The sequence below is a fragment of the Balaenoptera physalus genome (assembly GCF_965194825.1).
Source record: "Balaenoptera physalus genome assembly, chromosome: 10".
NCBI lineage: Eukaryota > Metazoa > Chordata > Mammalia > Artiodactyla > Balaenopteridae > Balaenoptera > Balaenoptera physalus.
The window spans coordinates 2,194,569-2,208,367 of NC_138889.1; the positions used below are offsets into that span (position 1 = coordinate 2,194,569).

The following is a 13,799-nucleotide window of genomic DNA, read 5'->3' on the forward strand; positions in this document are numbered from 1 at the left end:
ATTTATTTGTTCTTTGGCTGCATCGGGTCTTAGTTGCAGCACGCGGGATCTTTCGTTGCAGCACGTGGGCTCTTTGCTTTGTTGCGGTGCGTGCACAGGCTTCTTTCTAGTTGTGGCACGTGGGCTCCAGAGTGCGTGGGCTCTGTAGTGGAGGTGAGCGGGCTCAGTAGTTGTGGTGCGTGGGCTTAGTTGCCCCGAGGCATGTGGGATCTTAGTTCCCCGACCAAGGATCGGACCAGTGTCCCCTGCATTGCAAGACAGATTCTTAACCACTGGACCACCAGGGAAGTCCCTATGGCATAGCTTTAAGTTACTGGTGAGAGGAGAAATACCACCTGATCCATCATTTCTGTCATTACTAATGGCTCGCTTTTTGCCTAGTTCTACAAAGGGACCTCCCCCTGACCCCCCACCTGCTTTCAGAAGCCGGCGGAGATGTTCTTCACTTACAGGCAAAACCAACCACATCAGACGGAACGAACACTCCATTTAAATCCCCCTGGTCCCTCTTCTAACACAGAGAAGAAGAAAGCTGATTTGTATGGCCATTAGGAGCACGGTGCCCGTCTGCACAACCAGGGATTCTGTGAATTGCAGACTGACTTAGCTGCATGTTTCTGTAACCTTTAGGGACCTGTACCGAGTTTGACTGAACCGTATTTTAAATGACAGAAGAGTTGGCCACTTAAGAACCTTTTATCAGCTGCCATCTTGTTTTGAGGCGGCAGATCGAACCACTTCAAGTATTTCTTGGATTTCTTGAGTAAGAGAAACCATTAAAAGCATGCGGTGAGGCAGGGAGAGCGCTGGGCTGGGGGTCAGCAGGGCTGACATTCCAGGCCCAGCTGTGCCACCTATTCAGCCGTGCGTCCTTAGGCTGAACGCTTCCCGGAGTGTCAGCCCTTCATCTGAGTGCTGGCTTTGCTCTGAACGGCCTAGCAGTTTCTTTCCAACTCTGTGTTTCTCTAACTCTAGTTCATGGTCACAAATTTAGTTCACGGATGGCTTGAGTATAGAATCCTGGACTTCCAACTCCTAATCCAGTGCTCTTTGCGTTCTGCCAGGTAGCCTTGAATTATGGCTCAGTGTCTGTGGTTAAAATGGGTGAACTGCATTAACAGCGCCTGGGGGCAGAAAAACAGGAAGTGCTGGAAGGAAGAGCTGCAAGAGAGACCTCATTATGTTCGGTCAATTAGAAAATGGACTGAGGCTTCCGTATCTATTCCGTGTGGGCAGCTGCTATTAGACCTAATTTGAAAAGTCACTGGCATTGACTTTGAGTTTGCAGAACCTCTCTGTCAGTTAACTCAAAGTCCTTAACCTCGTGTTTAGCATTTATTACCTTTGTTAGGTAGGGTAAACCTTACGACCTTTCTCTTACAGGTAAATGGAACCAAGAGATTGGTCATATATTTGTGCACTGTTTTAGCTAGTCATCTTCTTTCCACTCCACACTCTGGTCCTTCTCTAACTCACTTGGGATTGTTTTCAGTTCTCTTTAAGAAGCCCTAAAAGTTTATCTACTTTTTAAACAACTTATTTGAGGAGACATTATCTTTCTACAGCTCCACGCTCTGTGTGCATGTCATCTCATTTTTATTGCTAAGGCATTTGCAAAGTCAAATTCTTAGAGTACCTTTCCTTCTGTAAATATGCATGTTGCCTCACTCTGCAAACACTGATCCTGGATTTAGAGACTGTTGCACTCTAATAATATTTCTCTACTTACTCGGCATCTTTCTTCCATAGCTCTCAAAATATCCAGGACACAGAAAGATACAGCAGATAGGAGATGAAAATTATTACTACTTGCAATTAACGAATGACAAGTTAGAGGTACTTTTAAAAGTTGACCAAAGTTTAGTCTGTTAGTCAGGAGCTGGTATCCTGGAGTTAGACTGCATGGATTTGAATCCAGTGGAACTAAAATCCAGTTCTGCTGCTTACCAGCCAAGCAAGTCATAGAATATCTCTGTGCCGATCTCTACTGTGTCTGTAAAGTGCGGATGCTAATGCCTCCCTCATAGAGTTGTCGTAAGAATTATGTTTTATTCTAAGCATTCTGTATGTGTTAGTTCTTCTTTCTTTCTTCCCTTTATCATTGTCACTGTTGCCTCCACCACCACCACCACCGTATCATCACCATCTTCATCACCATCATCACCATCACCACCATCACCATCACCACCATCACCATCACCATCATCACCACCATCACCATCGTCACCATCGTCACCACCATCATCACCATCGTCATCATTACCATCAACATCATCACCACCATCATCACCATCATCACCATCATCACTATCACCATCATCATCATCACCATCACCATCACCATCACCATCACCACCACCAGCACCACCAGCACCACCATCACCACCACCACTACCACCACTACCACCATCACCATTATCATCCAGTCAGTGCATGGCAACAGCACACAAAGGAAGTACAAGTAGCTACTTAAATTTTGAAAACCTGGACCATGAGTCCTACAGACCTAAATCTGGAACACTATATAGACATGGCAGATACAGACTTTGAAAACAGGTTTTGGGCTGCAGCAGAGAGAGACTTTGCTTACACTCAATGGGAAAAAAAAGGAGACAATCTGCTTCCACAGCCTGTAGTAAACGGACAGGAATGTGATACAAGGTAGAATTTTTTAAATCCTTGTGGGGAGCAGGTGGGTGGAGGATGTCATCTCAGTCCCCGTGCCCACAGGAAGGGTGAAATTCTTATAGCTTGAGACCTTCCTAGGCTCCTTCCTGGGAAGTTGAGGAAACAATGGGCAGGAAGCCACTAACTTTGTTTTATCTACATCATCCAAAAGTTTGCACCCCTGGGACGCCCTGGGATAACGTCGGTCTGGAAAGAATCTGGCTTGGTGGCAGAGTAGCTGGAAGCAGAGAGCAGGCTCCTGCCTGCCAAGCGAGGCTCTTACCAGTTAGGTGGTGGTGGTGAAGCAGATGACAGTGAGTTCACTGATTTCCTTGGAGAGAAGAGACCAGAGGGTTTGCACAGACTGATTTCTTCCCCATCATCTGTTTTTACCACCCCCATCCACATGGAGACTAAGCACTTAAAATATGCAATCAGGCCAGATGCTCCCTTCCATCCCTAATGAGAACTGACCAAAAGGGGGACTCACAGTAAAAAGGCAGACTTTTGGACACATGTGATTCTGAGGCAGCTTCTAGGGAAGGGGATGAAGCTTCCGTCTTTGGAAATGTTTGTAATATGGGAATAGATATTTAGACATACAGCCCATACAGGAGACAAAAGCGTTTTAGCACCTCTTATAACTTAGAGACTGTGGCAATGATTACTTAATTAATCTTCATGGTAACAGTAGGGATTATTCTTCTCATTTAATAGATGAGGAAACTGAAGCCCATTCTTTCCCACCATCAAACAATTTGACATGAACCTGGATCTACTGATTCCCAGTCCACCTTGACAGTGATCCCCATCCAGGCCGTTGGAAGTATTCATTTTGGGGGATAGAAATGGAAACTGACTTTTCCCAGTCCTCCAATCCTCACTGCTCTTGTGTCCAGGGAAACCTCATTCATTCATTCACTCATTCATTCATTTATTCATTCAATAACTTGTGATCATCTACTGGTCTATGGGTATATTAAGTACAAGGACATAGCAATGAGTAAGACAAAGTCCTTGTCTTCAGAGATTCCCCGTTTCTATTCATGTGAAAGATAAACATGCAAAACACATGAGTAGACTTCTTCTATGAGCAAGGCAGTGGTAGAAAAAGTCACTGGCGATGCGTTTGAGGGACTTCAGCTCAGGCCGTCAGAGGAGGCTCAGTGGAAGCTACTCTGAGAAGAAAAGTACTTGGTGCTCTTGGGGAGGAGCACCTTTGATGACAAGAGAGCCGGGACAGCAGCAGGGGTAACACTGAGCACTGCCTGATTTGGAGGAACAGAAAGAGAGCCGGTGAGGTGGAAACATGGTGACAGTGGAAAAGTTTCAGGAGATGGGGCCCCCAAATTGGCATGACCCAGGTCATCTAAGTCATTATAGGCATCATAGGAAATTTGAAGCTTATTCTAAATTCAATGGGAAGGCATTGGAGGTTTTAACCATTGGAATGAAGTGATCTGATTGGAATGTTAAAATGATCCTGACTGATCGATGGAGAATGGGTTTCAGGAGAGAAAGAGGGAAAGGGATTAGAATTCAGTCATCCAGGTGAGAGACAGCTGCATAAACTTGGGTGGTAGTCACTGAAATGGAAGGAATTGAAGAGCTGAGATATTTGTTGGCGGTGGAACAATGAAAACCGACCAATGGTTTGAATATAGCGTAAGAGGGAAAGGGAGATTAAGGATGACTCTTGGGTTTAGGTTCAACAAATAGGTCAGCGGTGGTGCCATTTGCTAAGATGGAAGCATCTCAAGGGAGGAAGTGTGTGTGTGTGACGGGTGTAGTGAGGCGTGAAATTCCGTTTGTGTGTGTGTGTGTGTGAATGTGTGTGTTAAGTCTGAGAAGCCTGCTGTGGGCACTTAGATGTACGAATTTTGTGCTCTGGAACTTGGGCTGGATTGAGGAGGTAGGTTTGGGAGTAAGAAGGATACGGATGGCGATTGAAACCATGCAGTTGCACGAGGCCAACCCAGGAGAGAGTGTGAGGAAGGGGGGGTGGAGGGTTGAGGACAGAGCCTGGCTCCTCCTTTCAGAGGTCAGGGAGGTGACCCAGAAGGAGCACCTGTCCAGTAGATAACAAGGATCTGCCTAGTAGGTGATCTAACTACCTAGTAGATGACAAATAAACAACAAAGGAACAGGAGAGTGCAGTGTCACAGAGGTGCGGAGAGGGGAGCATTTCTTTTCAATGCTGCGGGGAAGAGAGAGACGCAGTGGAAAGAGAGAAAGGCTCTTGGCACTTTGGTAAGATGGAGTCGTTGATGACCTTGATAACAGACATTTTGTTGGAATGGATGAATTTGAAAGCTCAATTGTGGTGGGCTGAGAAGGGGATGGGAGGTGAGAAAGGGGGGAGATGGGGAATACAGACAACACCATCCTGAATCCAGTCCTAATTACACTCAGCCCCGAACCACAAAAGCTAGCTATTGACAAGACTTTGAAAGACCATTTGCTGCTCCTAAAATAATCATGGCGAGTGGGGGAAAGCCAATTCTGTGGTCCGTCTTCGTGACACAACTTTCACTATCAGCAAGTTATCCATCTATCGACCTGAGAGGTCTTTATCCGTTTTGATTGGATGGAGATAGAGACACCCTAAGGGCATTCATGCACCACTCCTCACTCGAGGCTTCCACAGCCCTTACCTTTCTCCACTGGTCCCTCCACCCCCCAACTCTCCATGACGACAGACCCGCGAGACTCCCGTGCAGCTTCCAGATGGTGCTGTGTGCGTTTGCTCGTACGCCGGACTCTCTCACTCACAGGTGTCCTCCCAGAGAGAAGTGCCTGCTGTCAAGTGGGTATGCCTCGTACATGGTAGATACTGAATTTTTATTAAATAACTGATTTTTGGTAATTTTAATCTACATTCATTTGCTTGGTTCTTAAGTTAGAATAACGGTCTAGGCCTCTAAGTATGGACTGTGCAACGTTTCACATAAAAGCAGTAGTGTGGGGAGGAGGGTGTGATGTCGTGTCCACTCCCATCGCACATTCTCAGCCCCGCCCTTACTCTGCTGATAGGGGTGGGGCTCCCGTGCCCTCCTTTGTTCTGCTTTCACATCGTGACTCTCCATTGCTGGAAAGAAGACAGATGCTAATTTCTTTACAAATACCTTGCTTGCTCACATCCTACTGATGTTTTCAACCTAAAAGGAGTTGGGGGAAGGAGAGCCCGATGATTCTCCATTAGAAATGTGCTATTAAAATTGTCAATTTCCTGAAATACATGGTTGAAAAACCATCATTCTTTTCCCCACTGTGTGTTACCCTAAACTATAGACCTGTCACCAGTCAGTGTTCTAGCGTGTACGTACAGAGAAGCTGTGGGAAGATCCGAGTGGCACTTAAATTACATTCTCCCTTTGATTTTGAAGACATTTAGTGCCATTTTGTAGAATTCCAAGGCCATTGGTTCCCTAGAGGAGGGGGCTGTCCCTTTTAGAAGCAGCACTGCTGCAGTGACTGAGGAGAAGAAATTAAGCCATCAAAACAGGATTGACTCTTCTACCCAGATATTCATGGAATTAAAAGGACAAGAAGGTTCTGTGGGCCCCACTGCTCTCTTGCTGCGGAGCTAGCTTCTTCACTGCTGCGCCTGAGCTGAGTAGACCAGGTGGCCCACGTAGTGCGGCCCATGTAATGTAGCCCACTATCTGGGCACCACCTGTGTTTCAACAAAAGGTTGGTTCTTACAAGAAGGTCAGTGTCTAGGGAAGACATGGATTTTCCTGCAGAAAAATTGTTCTTTCTGTCTGCTAGCTTCCAGAGATGTGTGCTCTGTGCATAAGTCAAAATATTTTTTTCTGACTACTTAGCGTCTTCCATAATTTCCATTTGGGATTGGAAAGCACAGCTGTGTTCTTCCTGTCTCATTCCTCACCTTCAGAAAGAAAACTCCAAGGGGAATGTGGCCACAGATGGCACAAAATCTGTAGGGAAGGAAGGTGCCATGTTTGGAGTGGCCCAGGCATCTTAAAATAGATTCTACAAAGATCCTGGAGGTGTGGGTCTTCTTATCCCTGGATAGAAGGAGATCACACTGGTGCATCTCTGGCGGGTACCACTCTCCACTTGCAAGCGGGGTGTTCTCACACAGGGTAGCCAGGCTCAGAGCCCATCCTGTGAGGGGTCCTGTTTGCTTGCACTCTGAATGCCACTTACAGGTTGTGAAATGGAACCCCCTGCTTCGGGTACTTCCACTGTGATACCTGAAGGAGTTCTTTCCTTAGAACCGAAATAAGAGTTGAGGATGAAGACACTGCTACACAAGGAACCAGCACTTGAAAAGTTAAAGATTTTGGGGCTTCCCTGGTGGCGTAGTGGTTAAGAATGTGCCTGCCAATGCAGGGGACACAGGTTTGAGCCCTGGTCCAGGAAGATCCCACATGCCGCGGAGCAACTAAGCCCGTGCGCCACAACTACTGAAGCCTGCGTGCCTAGAGCCCGTGCTCTGCAACAAGAGAAGCCACCACAATGAGAAGCCCGCGCACCACAACGAAGAGTAGCCCCCACTCGCTGCAACTAGAAAAAGCCCGCGTGCAGCAATGAAGACCCAACGCAGTCAACAATAAATAAATAAATTAATTAATTTTTTAAAAAAAGGTAAAGATTTCCTCAAAACTGCAGACAGCTAAGTGAACAGTTAACTATCATAAATGGACAGCACAGTTTATGGAGATACTGGTGTTAATTTCCAGTCTGTACTCAAGAAGGAAACATCAAATATTCAGCCAGTTTTCGTGAAGGGAATGCGCTCTGTCCTGCCCTTCTGTCACCTTCTTATCCTCTCATAAAAGTAAGAGCTTAGATTTATTGAGTGGTTACCATGTACGTGGTCTGCCTAAAGGCTCAGTATTCACCGAGTATGAAGTGGATACAATGAATGCTGTTTTGGGTGTTAGAAAGTGGAGCTGGGAGAAGCCAGGCTACTTGCCGAGTGTCCGGGTTACTGAGGTGCACGCGTGGGACCAGAACCTGAGCCCCTTGCCTTCAAGGTGCACCAGTTGTATTTTTCTGCTCCCTTGTCTCCTCCTGGTGCTGATTCTCTCTCACTAGACTGAATTCTTTGAAGGTCAAGGCCATGTCGTCTTCATCTTTGCATCCAGCCCGTGGTAGGTCCTTCTTACTTCCGGTTCAAACATGGATTGGATCTGTCCACATTGTCTGCTTCTCCTTCACATGGTTTGACTTCTCCTCTTGTATCAGGGCTGTTCTACTCACAAAAAGGAGTTTGTGATTTCTTCATCAGGAAACACACACAGTTCAGATAGGGAAATAGCATTTTGCCATCAGTTGTTATCGCTATTAAGGCCACATCAACCATGAAACCTTAGAACTTGCTAACGAAGTTCTACAGCCTCTCAGAAATGGTGTGCTTGTCTGTTTGTAAACGTTTCTTTTAGCAGCATGAGGGGCTGGGGGGAGTTGACGCCTCTCCAGCGGGTTGAGCATCTCCTGAGTAAACCTTCTATGTTTCGCTGTGGTTAGTTCACGGATTGTGTGACCAAACACCTCCCTTCAGTTAGGAAAGCGTCTCCTGTCAAACAGTTACCCAGCACCTGCTCTGGGCAAGGCGTCCCGCTGGGTGCTGTGGGGGATTGGAATTAGGCATGGCCCCTGCCCACGAGCAGCTCACCACTGAGATGTGCTGGAGGGGACTCCGTGGGCATCTGGGCTCTGGGCACTCAGTGGCTCTCACTTGCAATAGAACTTATTCTGCGCAATCACGGAACATTCCATGAATGGTCACTGAGCACACACAGTTCAGTAACAGAGACTTTAGTCAAACTGACTAATCAAAGAAGACACATTCTTTGCCCCGAGTCCTTTCTCCCTGCCGGAGAAGGAATAGCTTTTGTCAGCTGAGCAACAGAACACACGTACAACTGGCTATTGGGTCAGATGCAACAGGATGGCATTTATCTGTGTATTATCAAGCTTTGTGTATTTGGCTTTTAATATAGGTTGCCCCATCCTCCACCATATTTTTTTAGGATTCTCCTCTTGCTGCCTTTTCTCTCAGCTCATCATTGTATTTTATGGACACCCACACATACTGGGATTATAATAATTCAAGCGCTTCGAGGCTCATTCTTTTCTTGTCTGATTCTGGATTTCTCCCCCAAGTACATTTAATGTTGAAATAAATGATGTGCAACTTCCAGCCCCATCAGGGGAAGAGAAATTTGGCCAGCAGGAGCTTTCTTTTCCATGTCAAGATAATCTCTCTGCTAATTTGGAAATGAAATTAATAGCTTGTTGCTGTGTCCAAATGCAGACGGGGTCTTCCTCTACTAGAAGCCCCTGGTTTCCATCTTTAGCCTTAGTTTCAGAGGTCAGCCTCAGTGTAGAGCGAGTCACGTATTGGATGTAGAACGAAATTTTCTTAAGAGCATTTGAATGTCTTCTTATTGTTTCGCTGCTTTTAATTTAAGCCTGCGTTTGGTTTGCAATAACCATAGTCCCCGTTTGGAGTCCTGTTGGTCCTCTGATCTTCAGAGGGTGTGTCCAAGGAAATGCCACCTGGTTTAGTGGCCTCCAAAGCTATCTTTATAATTCTTGCGTGTCAAAGCAAAGTAGGTGCTGCTCCTGGGAGAACTTTTGCAGTTGTGTAAGGCTGCCCTCGAGGGGGAGGAAACAGTGAGCCCAGCCATGGAGAGCGATAACAGCCACCTGCCTCTCTCTGGCCACAGGTACTTCCCAAGTGGCTTAAAAACAGAAGCTAAGGTACCAATGAACAGCTGAGTCCTGAAGGACACACAGACAGAACGGCACAAGCAATTAGTTCTCTGGCAACAGCAGCATCCAAAGTAAATAAACAACAGCACAACTTTGTGTTCAGCCTAATGCAGGTCTTTAATTAAGTTTATCCTCTCCTTCGCCCCCCGAATATTATGAATTCCAGTATCCTTTTAAAACAATGTGAAGCCATTCCTTCTGCAGGGCTACCAGAAGTAAGGAAAGATGGTCTTCTGTAGGATGGATCATGATAAATTATAGAACGTCCGCACCAAAAAGACCACAGCTAGCATCTAGTTCAAACTGTGATTTTATAGATGAGTTTTTAGAAAGATGAAGTGAATGACCAGAGCTCACATAGCTATCAAGTGGCAAAACGCAGCCTGAAATCAGGTTTTTGGATGTACGTTTTCATGTTCTTTCCACTGCCACCACTTTGTTTTGCATCTTCTTTAACGCCGACTTGAAAATGGATGTGGTGAAGTTCCCATCTAATCTGCAGTGGCCATTCTGTAAGGTGATGGGGTCCCGCAGAGACTAGACACCCCGGCGGCTGCATTTCCTCCTCTATGCCTTCATGTTTTCAGTGAGTTGTTTAGTAGGGTGCATTCAAAAACTGCATTTGCATTTCCATTCTTCTGTATTCCTCTAGTACTATTCGCATCTCTAAATATTGGCCTCTGTTCTCTCTTCTGCTTTTGGAAGGAAGAATTACCCAGCAAAATAACGGGTATTGCCTTTTACACGCTGAGGCTTATTTTTCGGTGGGACTTTGGTTAACTGTGGAGTGTTCTGCTTGGCATTTGGGGCACTGTTCCTGCCGAGGGTAGAGGAGGAACCTACCTGTGCCAGGCCTGTCAACTCCCATTAGGACCCTGACCCCTTGCCCACGACAATGGTAATGTTGACAACTAAAATCCATCACAGCAGGGGGATCTAAGTCACAGTCTAGTTCTCTCTGGGTCTATTCCAAAGTACCCAAGGTTTCAACACTTAGGTCATCATTCTCATGTAAATAACCAAATTTTATCTATCTGGATGAGCTAAATAACCTCAACTTTGGGTCAAGAACTACTTTAAAATAGATAAAATTCCAGCTTATTCTAGTAAAATCTCCTGGCTTCTTATTGGTATACCAGTGTCCAGAGCCAGGAAAACAGCCACCTTGCTTTCGTTTATATTGGTTTGACCAGATGTGTAGTGTCTGTGTTCACAGCCACCAAGCTTTATGAGGTATGTTGGTAATTGAAGAGAATTAAGCAGAAGGGACCAGGCTGGTGCTAGAATGTGAAATGTCATCAGAGTAATCATGGGAGGCTTGGCTGGATTTTAGCCTGGGGGGATGTAATTAGCAGAACGGTGAGAACTTTCTTCATGTGTTTGAAGAGTGATTAGGTTTGCTCCAGGTGGCCCTAGATGACAAATCTGAAAGACAAGAAGGAAGTTATAAAGAAGCACGTTTTGGTTCTGTGCGACAAAGCACACGGTGGTGGGGAAATTGCACCAGCAGTACGTTCTCTAGCGGTGGGATGATCAAAGGGAAACCAGTTATGACCCCAGAAGTGATGCTGCAGCCGAGAATAAAGCATCTGATGAAGGGCTGGGGCTGGGTGATTCTAGAGGAGCATCCTTCACGGGGCATTACTACTCCAGGCAGCGGTTGGCCAGACAGATACGTTTGGGGAATAATCACTCAGCAATTATTCTTGGAGGTACGTTATTAATGTTGGGGTAAAAACAGTCAATAAGTTTGTTTAAATTAGCTTAATCTCGCAAATGCACTTTGGTTATTGTGACTGCCTATTTTTAAAGTAATTCCTATTTATATCCTTTGAACACTGTAAGGGTCCTTTGAATACCTTCCTGTAAGTTGTCTTCCTACCCTGAGTTATGTATCCAGAAATCCCACATTCTTTAGAACAGACATGACTTTGGTGTGATGACAACACTTCCAGATGTTGTGCTGTTATTTGAGGGTTCTGTGATGGGTGCAGGGTCGGCTGGTTTATGTTATCTGAGATAAATGTGCTTGTCTAGATTAATGTGGAACAGATCCTGATGGTGAGGAGGAACACAGGTTTGAAGAACTGATCTGCCTGAGGAAGTCTGTTGGGGACACACCGGGCAAGTCTGCTGGTCCTCGGCATCTCTGAGAGCTGACCACAGGGTCATGGTTCCCAGGGCGGCCCTCAGCGAGCGTGCCACACACGGCTCCATTGCAACTTGAGCCTTTCATGAGACTCTTGTGAACGGAGGTAGCATCATTAGTGGTTTTTCTCTTCACTGGACCTTCCATACTTTCACTACAGCAAAGGACAGGAAACCTCCCAATTTGACAGTGAATTCTGATGTGTAGAGTTCGGCCTTTCGATACAGGCAGAGTGTAGAAGAGGGTTTGCAAAAAGAGAGAAGGAAGGTCAGGATGGATTCTTGAGTCACTTGGGTCTCAGGTGACAGCCAGCACGCCACGGGTGGCTTTGCTCAGTCTGAGCGGTGCAGTGGGCGCGGTGCTCAGGGACCCTGCGAGGTGGGAGGGAAGGAAGGTCTTGACTGTCCCTGCGGACCGGGATTTGTCCCCCTGGGTGCGGAAAGGGTGTGGTGGATACAGGTGATTCCGGATGCCAGGTGGACAAGCAGAGGAGGTTAACAGAGAGCAGAGAGCCAAGGCCGTTCCACCAGCTGACGCAGCCGTCCTCTGAGTCAGAGACACTTGCTCCAGGGGCCAAGGGGTGAGCTGTGGCTCGCGGGCTCCAGGGGCCAGTCAGGGAACTCACTTTTCCCAGGTGACTCGGTAGGAGGTATGTCCCCGGGACTGCAGATCCTGTCGCTTGCCCCAGGCCCGCACCTGGGCTGCCGCTGTGTCAGCGTGGCCCTCGCCCCGGCTTTGGGGTAGAACGAGCTGATGACCGCACTGCGGATCCTGACTGATAGAGAAGGAAGTGGGGTTTAAGGAAGTGTTTCCTTGCGGGGTTTAATCGTTCACCGTGAAGGCTATTAGGGATTGCATCACATGCTGCTTTGGCAGTTAGTTCAGAATAAACTGAGAAAACTGCAGGGACATTGCTAAGGAGGCTTTAGCCTCTGCGTTTACAGCACTTTTTTTTAAAAAGTGAAATCATGACTGTGTTTAAATTGTACAGCGATATTTATAAAAGTGATGAATCTTCAAGCTGTTCTGAGGAGATGTGGTCCAGGAGGAGAGTAGGAAACAAACCCACCAGCCACCCAACAGTAGCTGGTCTTTAGTCCACTTGTGAAGTTCCTGAGTTTGATTTCACACCTGAGTGATTTTTGTTAAATCCATTCCAATGCTAGGCAGAGAGCTGAAAATAAGTTAATTGAGTCTTAAATGTTAGTGAAGTGTAATCCTACCGCTCATCGTTTTGAAGTAAATATCCTGGTCGCCAACAGCTGAGAACCTGCTCTGGCTCTGGGGGGATGAAACCCCTGTGGGCCCAGAAGGAAGCCGCAGTACAAGGCTTGGCCCCGTCTCAGTGGGCCCTGTGGCCCGATCAGGGTACTTGATTTCCATTACTTTAATGAACAAAATTTAATTTTTTATCTAGTGAGGGACACTTGGGTGTGACCCGGGTAGCCGGCAAGATGGCAAGTGCTGGCCCTGTGGTTATGGGGTCTGGGGGAGCGAGGATGGCCCGGGCCCTGCAGGGGCTGCGGGGTGGGGGTGAGCACAGAGAACCCGCAAGCTGCAGTCCCCAGGGACAGGCGAGGCCACCGGTGACCGCGGCACTCTTCCCTGGAGGGGGCTTGGGGTTCATCCCCCCCTTGTCGTGCCGAATTTCAGAGATCCATCCTTCCTCCTCGTGAGGCCCCCAAACTAAGAACTCAGCAAAAGTTCCAGGAAGGCCTAAGGTGCCACCAGCACCCCTCCAGGCTCCCCCTGCCCCCTGAACTCTGGGTCCTCAACCCTCACAGCACCAGCTGCCTTCTCACAGCCAGCATGGTCCTGAGCCGGGCCAGGGCAGCTGAGGGGCCTCTGTCCTCGCGAACACAGGGCAGGGGCCCTGAGCTGTCCTCTGCCCTGGACCGCCCCTCCTGGGCCCTCCCCAAGCCCCACACACCTTCCCCAGCCTCAGCACCGGCCGCTCCTGGGGAATGGGGTGCAGCCCCCCCTGGTTTACACATCTGGCGCCAGAGGCGGCGGGGAGATTTGCCTCTCATTGGTTTGATCAATCTTTCTGCGGTGGAAGCCTCTCCGGGAGGCGAAAGCGATTTTCCCTTCGCAGGCACGGGTAGCCGTAGCCAGCTCGGTTTCCAGGGCCAGGCAGCGCTCTCCGTTAGCTGGGGGCTGCAGGAGCAGGAGCAGGTGCGGCTCGGGGGCGCACGTGGAGGGAGAGAGCTGTCAGCCCCGCCTCCAGGGTGCC

The 13,799-nt window shown here is 47.7% G+C and overlaps 1 protein-coding gene across 4 annotated transcripts in view; it reads left to right on the top strand.

Annotated features, from left to right (window-relative positions):
* Positions 1 to 13,799, top strand: part of OPCML (opioid binding protein/cell adhesion molecule like) — a 1,230,378-nt gene that overhangs the window by 309,203 nt on the left and 907,376 nt on the right. The window lies entirely within an intron of this gene.